General features: G+C 37.5%; 1 long non-coding RNA gene across 1 annotated transcript; it reads right to left on the bottom strand.

The window, feature by feature from the left end:
* Nucleotides 1-2,917: 2,917 nt before the first annotated feature.
* On the bottom strand, nt 2,918-3,345 carry LOC148425731 (uncharacterized). Its single transcript, XR_015865022.1, has 3 exons — nt 3,212-3,345; nt 3,072-3,150; nt 2,918-2,981 (listed from the first exon to the last, which is right to left on the bottom strand). It is a non-coding gene; the product is annotated as an uncharacterized LOC148425731 (long non-coding RNA).
* Nucleotides 3,346-8,867: the final 5,522 nt, after the last annotated feature.

An 8,867-nucleotide genomic window follows, 5' to 3' on the forward strand; every position in this document is an offset into this window, starting at 1 on the left:
CATTGTAACCCAGCAGCAGGGACAGAGACTGATATACTCCATGTTATAGGTCAATATATGGAATTAAGATTGTAATGATGGTTTTACTCTTGTTATCACATCAGGTACAATTTCTGTGGTAGCATCCCAAAAAGAAAAGGTCCTGTGCAGAACATGCAAGGAAAGTAAGACTTTTAGATCAGGGATGTCAAACTCATTTTTATCGTGGCCCACATTGTTATAGTTTCTGTCAGAGAGCTGGAATGACTGTGAAATCAAAAACATTTTAGGTGTGTTGGTCACACTTCCAACTAGGTTCCAAATCAGAGGTTGGTAAAAACTGTTCAAAAGAGACATCGGGCACAAAAAAAACCTTGTTTATATTTCCTTACCAACTTTTTAAATATTGAAGACAACTTGCAATTTTAACCATAAAATTCAAATCAGCATTTCACGAGCCACATGAAATGATGTGGCAGGCCGAATCTGGCCCCTGGGCCTTGAGTTTTCCATCCATCCAACCAACCACTCACACTCACAAACACCCTTAAGAGGAATTTGGAGCGTCCAAAATACCTAACATACTTGTTTTGGGGGAATGTGGGAGAAAACCCACGCAACTATAGAGAGATCATGCAAACTATTCACTCTTCCACCAAGCCGCCCGACTTCTCATGTGAGATTATTATCATTATTATTCTTATTATTTTACCCTCTTTTTAATTTTTTTTTTTAATTTATGGCTCTCAAGACGATGATTGTGATTAAAGAGCGTGTGGTCTTTTCAGCCTCTAGCTCTTACCAAATATGGCTCTTTTCCCATATGATTCCGCTTAAGATACTTTTCTGAATGTTGGGAACGTCTTTGTGGTCTAGTTGTTCACAAAAAACCCCGAATTTACTCTTGTGTATGAAATTTGCTAACTGTATGTATGTTTGTCTGGTTGGTTAATGCACTGATGAAGAACACTGAAGCGCTTGATTGACTTTTTTTTCAGCAGCCAGAGAATTACACTAAATTACAGAAACTGTGTTCAAAAAGACAGCGCATAAACAATTTATTAAATAAATAAAATAAAATCCCAAGATCCAAAGCAGCAACATAGGAAAAGACTACTTAAGAAAACGCCATTTGTAAATCACCAATGAGTTTGATGAACGTATTTCTAGTGTTCCAATGCTAAAGCCTTAAAAGCCCTGAAAGGGGGAGTGAAGGTATTTCTCTCTACCCACTCCTTCCTCAACACCATCAACACTCTCCTCATCTTCATCTCAGTCACGGCACAATGAGGATTCATTTCAGTCTGATTGTTGGAATATCTGGCAACCAGGGAAATGAGAAAGTGTCATCTTATGGGCTCATTCATCAAGAACTAATTGAAGTCTCACTATTCTGAAGTGCTGATAGAACTGCAGTTGGTGTGCCTTGTTTTGATATGTGTGCATTTATGCACTCTTGCGATATGCCTCTGAATCTGCAGTGTATGCACTGAAGTGGGCTCAGATGTCACGTGCAATGCAAAGTGTAGCATTGTATGTATTTATGTTGAAGTTTGTACCCCACTTTTCAGAGGGTTTTGTTGTTGTCGTCGAGACTTGCCTTAAATGTAATTCCAACCTTCACTTTAGTGCAAGGATTGTCAGATTGTGGAGTCAGGGACCTCTTTTAGAAAGCAAATTTTCCAAGGACCCCCATTGCAATTTTTTTGCCAAAACAACAACAACAAAAATGTTGATGCCAAACATAAATGCCATTTTATTCAGCAATATATTCGTTTGACATTTATATTTGTTACTTTTCAGCTATACTGAAGTTTAGAAAAAAAGAAATACAAAATGCACGCCTGGGTAAATTTTCCTCCAAATGCCTGCTGCCAATTATTAAATCAAAAACAGCATTACAAAATAAAATGCCGATTTAGTTTTGCTGGCTTCACCGCCTCGTTAGTAGGCAATTGTAGAGACAAAACACATTTTGGCAAATTTAACAATTATTACATGTTAAAAATATATTAAACTGATTGAACTGATTGCTTTATTGAAGACTCATGAATACTTTCAAAAATATATATATTATTGGACACAAATATGTATTTTTTTATTAATAACCCAATGTTCTGTCCTTTCTAGATGTTACAATGGCTTCGATCTTGGTAGACAGACAAGCAAACAATTGTAACTCTTCTTTAATTTAGTTGTGTCAGTAGCTCTCACTCATTTATATTGTAAAATAGTAAAGAAATGCACTATCAACAGTGGGCAGAGGTGGCGCCAAAAATCAAAGACTAAGCCGAACAAGGAACAAATCGGTAACTGTTAAAGATAAATCAATGAGTTCCAAAACACCCAAACTGTTTCACGGACCTTCTGCAGTCAAGTCACGGACCCCCGGGGGTTTGCCGACCCCACTTTGGGACCCACCGGTATAGCGGATCTGTATCTTCGGCTGTCATGCGGAAGACTGGTTTTTGATTCCACAACGGGGAAGACTATTTTTGTCAGAAGACTTTTTTTGTAAAAATTAGACATGTAAACATGATTTATGTTTGAGTCACCAATCTTTGAGTACCTTCACAATTAGCTGTTAAAAAAACATTCCATCCATAGGGCTCTTCATAATTCCATTTTACGAATTCATGGTTAGTAAAGTGTCTCCACTTGTCATGTGGAAGACTGGAAATTCACTCTTTGATGGGGAAGTCAGAAGAGTTTTCTGTAAAAATCGGATATGTAAACATGACTTATGTTTGAGTCACTAATGTTTCAGTATCTTACCTCTGAGCTGTCGAAAAACAACACATTTTACATCTGTAGAGCTCCTCAAAATGGCAGTTTGTGAGTTCTTTGTTAGTATGGTGGATCATTATCTCCACTTGTCATGCAGAGGGTGGTGGTTCCATTCCCAGCCGGGGGGCTCAGAAGGTTTTTATGTAGAAATTGGTCATGTAACTATGACTTATATTTGAGTCACTAATCTTTCAGTGCCTTCACATGTACAGCAGCTGTCAAAAATACATTACACCTGTAGAGCTTCTCATAATCTCATTTTGTGCATTCTTTGTTTGTATAGTATAGTTGACCAGTTACAGTACCTGGCATGCGGAAGACAGGGGTGCGATTACATGCGGAAGACTGGGATCGATTCCCAGATGGGGATGTCAGAAGAGTTTTCTGTAAAAATTGGACATGTAAACATGACTTATGCCTTGCTCATTAGATTTCAGTACCCTACCTTGTAGCTCTCAAACAACTTTACATCCATAGAGCTCCTCAAAATCACATTTTCTGCATTCCTCGTTAGTATAATGAACCATTTTCTCTGCTTATCACGCGGAAGACTGGGATCGATTCCCCGGCGGGGAGGTCAAAAGACTTCGTTAAAAATTAGACATGTAAACATGACTTATGTTTGAGTCACTAATCTTTTCAGTACCCTTAAACGTAGTTGTCAAAATAACGACATTGTTTCATACCAAATAAATAAGCATAAAAGTGGGAATTTTTGGCAGTGGCTCAGTCATGTTTGCAGACTTATTGGTCACATAGTTATGCGTCCATGTTTCATCAATCGTAGGTAAATGGCACAATTAACAACATTGAGGAGCGATCAAAACAAAATACTAAAAAAAAAAATAAAAATAAGAACACATGGTTAAATAAAAAGGCATTTAAAAATTTTACCCTTTTTGATGGTAAAAATAAATATTTAAATGGATGGCTGTCATCTCTGCAGTGGGAGCCACTTTTCTCATTGTAAACAAAGGGACACCTTGACAAAACTTGCTTTTTATACATTACTTAAATCAATAAATTAAAAGTAGACTCGTAGATTGGATGAAATGACATTGAAGACAAGGGACTCTGTTTGGTTTTTGAGAGCTTCACAAGGACATGTGAGCTAGCCCATTGATTAAAAAAGTCCATATCAAAACAACACAATGTTGACTAATCTCTTATTTTCATAAACTTTTGGATGCTCTGAAATGAAAGTCAAGACCTTAAGGAAGTTTAAAAACCATCCATTTTCTGGAGCCGCTTATCCTCACAACGGTCGCATGCTTGCTGGTGCCTATCCCAGTCAGCTTCAGGTAGTAGGTGGGGGACACCCTGAACTAGTCGACAGACAATCGCAGGGCACACACAGACAAACGACCATTCACACACCCAATCATACCTATGGACAATTTAGTATATGTCCAATTAACATGCCAAGCATGTTTTTGGAGTGTGAAAGAAAGCCAGGGTGCCTGAAGAGAACCTGCGCAGGCTCAGGGAGAACCTGCAAACTCCACACAGGAAGGCCCGGAGCAAGGTGGATTTGAACTCAGGTCACTTTAACTGTTAGGCAGACGTGCTATTTACTGTACCACCAAGCTGCCCTTAAGGATTTTTTTTTTCCCAATTTATAAAATCCCAATTTATAAAAAAAGGGTGTCCACTGAAAAGAAGTATTTTTGCCATAAGGTCAAAAGTAATATCTCCGACAGAAATCATCCTGTTGTCAAAGCATGGGGAGTCAAGTGATGTATCAACAAAGTTAGTGTTTATTCAAAAAAAAAAAGGTTTGTTCCCAGGATTCTGTCATTTTGTGGTGTGGCATTAGCTTCTAAAATAGAATGTAGCATCCCTCAACGACACGTTCAGTGATATCTATCTATCTATCTATCTATCTATCTATCTATCTATCTATCTATCTATCTATCTATCTATCTATCTATCTATCTATCTATCTATCTATCTATCTATCTATCTAAATTTTGTCTGCTCAAGGAGTTACACCTACTGACCTACTCTTGCACTCCAATGTCAAATGGGCGACTAGAGGAAATTTTGGCATGTTTCGGGAAAACAAGAAATAACATAATTAAAAAAATATTTTTTCTGGCATGATAAGATAAAAAAAAAACAAAAAAAACACAAGGCTAATACTTTTGCCTGTTTTGGAGCAGGTCAGTAACATGGACGCACATTTTTTCCCCATTGAAATCACAGAATACATACAGTAAATGACCTTAGTGTACAGCTTCACAGAATACATACAGTAAATGACCTTAATGTACAGCTTCATGGAAAAGCTATGTGTGTGTCTTGGTGGCTGCTGTCATTTTCAGAGAAAAAAAATTAAATACAAATGATACACACACAGAAAAGAGCATGCTCATCGTTCCCTTCTCTGCTTCATATTCTAGCTTCATACAGGCTTTGGTAGAAGGGCTTTGCGCAAAGGATTTGGAGTGCTCATCTTTCATGAGAGATTTGTGGGTTCTTTGAATAACCTCAGTAAAAGAAAGAGAAGTAGACATGCACTGGACAAGTATTTAATTATTTAATTTACAATTGTTTCCTTTACTGGGACCTGAATTTTGATCCCCGTGCTGTGTGAGAGGACACACACACAGACACACATGCACGCACACATTGAGAATCAGCCAGGGAATTTGGCTTTGTTCACGCTGTGCAGCCGCAAGGTGGCATCACCAGGGAGGGAGACAAGGCAGTTGCCCTGCTGTGCATGCATCTGGTTGCACTGTTGCCTGCCACAATTCTGCCAATGGTCCAGTCCCCTTAAAGGACTAAATTTCCACCTCCTCAATGACCCCTGGTCACCCAGTGATCACTCTGAGGGGAGCCAAGCGCTGCAGTGCAGACAGAGCAGTTCTTCAGTTGGTTCTCAAATTTGATTGTATTATTATTATTATATTTTTAATTAAACTATTGCTATTGTCCTATGGTGACACTTTGTGACCTTGCAGTTGGCAGAACGGAATGAGTCGAATGCTTGTGTGTTTATGCTGAAAACACAGAAATATATTTGAAATATGTGTGAAAAATTAGATCTGCTAGATAAAACGTAATGGAAAATCACAGGCATTGAATGTAGATTGATTGTGATGTATCCATGCTTTTGCAGCATAGGGACGGTAATTATTCATGTTTATGTTTTAAATCTTTCTGCTAATCAGAGCAGCACTGTTTGACTGTGAGGGAGCTGCTTTATAAAGCAGGGGTTTGACATGAGATCATTCCATTGTGAGTAATCCAGTCTGTAGCGTGTGGGAGTTTTTTCTCTCTCTATATCAGTGGTTCTCAACCATTTTTCAGTGATGTACCCCCTGTGAAATATCTTTTCAGGCAAGTAACCCTAAACCAGTGCAAATCATTTTTGGCTTATATAAAGACTTAAAACATGCCATCAGTGTCTGTTAAACTTTAGACCCTTTCAAACTTAATTTGTATTGGTCCACAAAACAAAAACAAAAACAAAACAAACAAAACCAAAAAAATCAACCTTAAGGTGTCTTCTTTTGGATCATATAAGAAATCTGTCATCAAAATGAAATAAATTATTAATATTTTTCTACAAAAAAATAATCAATATAAAGTGTCAGACCTGTTCTAATAAATAAATAAATAAATAAATATTTGTTTACAGAAAAAAATTATGCAGTCACATAGTATGTTTGTTATGTGATCAGTATTTTGGTAGATAAGAATGAATTTTCTCTGTTTCTGTTGGTTTATGTGATCTCAGGCCCGTGACCTTATGGGGGTTCTGTGATCCTGTTCCTTAGGAAGGCGATAATGGCATGGACTCTAAACTGCATTCCTCACCATCGTAAACCAATTGTTTACATTATTGCCAAATTTCTCCCCCACGAGAGGGTGCAGAGAGACTGTTTCAGAGCACAGTAGAATTGTTATTGTGCAGTCCTTTTCCGTTCTCTTCATGCATGAGAAAGAAAAAAATGCCTTTTCTCCTTCTCTGTGTCTAGCTTCTCACAAATGTCAAACAGGTGAACTTGACACCTAATTATTAATAACTATTTGTCCACAAAAAATAATTAACATTGAGTGTCAGAAAAAAAACAAAACAAAAACAAAAATAAATTCTAAATACATTTTTGTCCACAGATAAATATTCAACATAAAGTGTCCTTTTTTCGGGAATACAGTAGAAATTTCCTCCCCCCCCAAAAAAAGAATAACTTAATTACTAATAAATATTTGTTCCCCACAAAATTTATCAACATAAAGTGTCAGATCTGTTCGCAAAATAATTATAAATAAATAACTGTCTGCAGAAAATTATTCAATTTCAAATGTCCTCTTTTGGCATCATCATGGAGATGTGTTCACAAAAAGAAATAATTAACTTGACAGGTAACGAGAGGTGGCACATTTGGCTTTATACAATAATGGAATTGAATAGCCTGCTGAATATAAAATTAGTTGATTCATTAATTAATTCAATAATTATTTTTAAAGAATTTGTGCATGTTTGTTTGTTTGTTTTCTTTAAAATCCTGAGTACCCCCTGAAGTTCCTTCAAGTGCCCCCAGGGGTACTAGTACTCCCCATTTGAGAACCACTGCTCTATATTACAGTATTAGTTCTTTACTCAGTATGGCTGAACTTCAAGGAACGTTGAGAGTCTCAAGTGACCCTCGAGAGGGTTGCGAATATACTGGAGTCCGTCTTAGCTGTCTTTGGGCAGTAGGAAGGGTACATCTTGAACTAGCACCAGTCAATTGCAAGGCACAAAAGACAAACAACCCTTCACACTCACAAACATTCCAAAGGACAATTTAACCTGTCAAATATACCTACCTTGCATGAATTTGGAAACTGGTAGGAAATCAGAGTAGCTGGAGAAAACCCATGCAGGCACGAAGAGGACGTGCAAATTCCAAGACAGGAAGCTTGAACCTGGAGGCAAACATTCAAGATGCATCACTTAATTGGTAATCGAACAGAATTGTAATGCTCTAAATCATAATCAATATATCGATTGAGGTAGTAAAATATTCTAGCGCTGAGAAGTCTGACAAACAATTAAGGGAACAGATGTCTCTAATTCAGGAATATTTTGTGGGGGAAATTTGAATAGCCTTCAATAATTACAAAAAGAAGAAACTGAGCAAAGAATACCAGCCAAGGCAGACAATAGATACAGAACTATGTTCGTTGACATTTATTTTATATATATTTAATGTAGAAGGGGTAAAAACAGCTATACAAACACCTATTTATAGCTGATTATGTTGCCCTACAAAAAAAAAAAAAGAGGTACATCCATCCAGGCTACTGTTCTTTGTCCTGCAAAGGAAGAGGAAAAAAGCATCATCTTCAGGTAAACTTAAATCACACAGTTTATGCTTGAAAAACAGTAAAAAGGCGATTCAGCAACGAGTTTGTCTTTTTTCCGGTAAAAACTTTCTGGACATTTTTTTGGATGCTTAGCATTGTAAATCTATTGAAGCTTCTCGTATTAACCTTATTTGTGAGAATCCAAACATTCCTGAACAATTGTTTGAGGGGTCAAAAACCCCAACAGTGGGATTTAGGTGGTTGGGAAAAAATACTGATGATTGGTAAACTGGAGTCATAAATAGTGAGGTACTTCCTCCGTGTGGGAGCAAATTCTTCACGCACTGACACACGTTAATAGTGGTGAATCCACAGTCGTTCCTATTCATATGAAAGATGCATGTTGGGGGCAGGTCTCCAGTGCCCACTGCTAAATGCAGTTGAATTCACATTCCCCATCACATCTATCTGTCATAAAGTTTGTTTGACTGACAGATCAAGAATGAATTGTGATGCAATATGGAAGTCACTTCAGACACATTTGAGAGAAGGTATCATTGGAAAGTTGACGTGAAAGTGCATTGACCTAATCAGTCAAATCACACAATTTATCAGCAGTCCAAAAAGATGTTTGGCAATGAGATTAACCACCCGAAGGAGCACGGACCACCTGCATGGAAAAATATACCAAATTAAGTTGGCCCCCTACAAGAGCAAATCCAAGGAAAGAAACTTGAGAACGCAAAACAGCCAAACGTCAGCAATCGTTGCACTTGAGACTGCCATCACTTGAAGAGATA

The sequence above is a fragment of the Hippichthys cyanospilos genome, chromosome 3, assembly GCF_059441005.1.
Source record: "Hippichthys cyanospilos isolate Australia breed blue-spotted pipefish chromosome 3, RoL_Hcya_1.0, whole genome shotgun sequence".
NCBI lineage: Eukaryota > Metazoa > Chordata > Actinopteri > Syngnathiformes > Syngnathidae > Hippichthys > Hippichthys cyanospilos.